Source organism: Zea mays, chromosome 6, assembly GCF_902167145.1.
Source record: "Zea mays cultivar B73 chromosome 6, Zm-B73-REFERENCE-NAM-5.0, whole genome shotgun sequence".
NCBI lineage: Eukaryota > Viridiplantae > Streptophyta > Magnoliopsida > Poales > Poaceae > Zea > Zea mays.
The window spans coordinates 149,768,844-149,769,310 of NC_050101.1; positions in this window are offsets into that span (position 1 = coordinate 149,768,844).

Below are 467 nucleotides of genomic sequence, written 5' to 3' on the forward strand. Positions count from 1 at the left end.
CAACCGGATTAAAGTTGCAGTAAATAAGAAATTTCATAAGAACTATAAAATCCACTCTACTAATAATGGAGTCAGGTGGTACAAACACGGAGTCAAACTGTTACAACTCATATAGAAATTTCCACATTGTATTACACGACTCTTAGGTAGCGTTTGGTTGAGGAGCTAAGTAGAACGGAGCCGTTCCATCCCTGATTCTAGGAACGGGGCCGCTCTGTTCTGTGTTTGGTAATCTGGAACGGAACGGTTCTGTTTTTTGTTTGGTTGCAGAGTGAACGGAACGGAGCGTGACTGTGAGAGCGGGATTGGAACGGAGCGGCTCCGTCCCATTGATTTTTTGGAGCGGAATGGTTCCGGATCTGAGGAGAATATTCCCTAATTGGAGCCATTCCGTTCTAGTTACTTTGTAACCAAACAACAATAAAACTGGGACAGAACGGTTCCGTTCCACTTGGCTCTTCAACCAA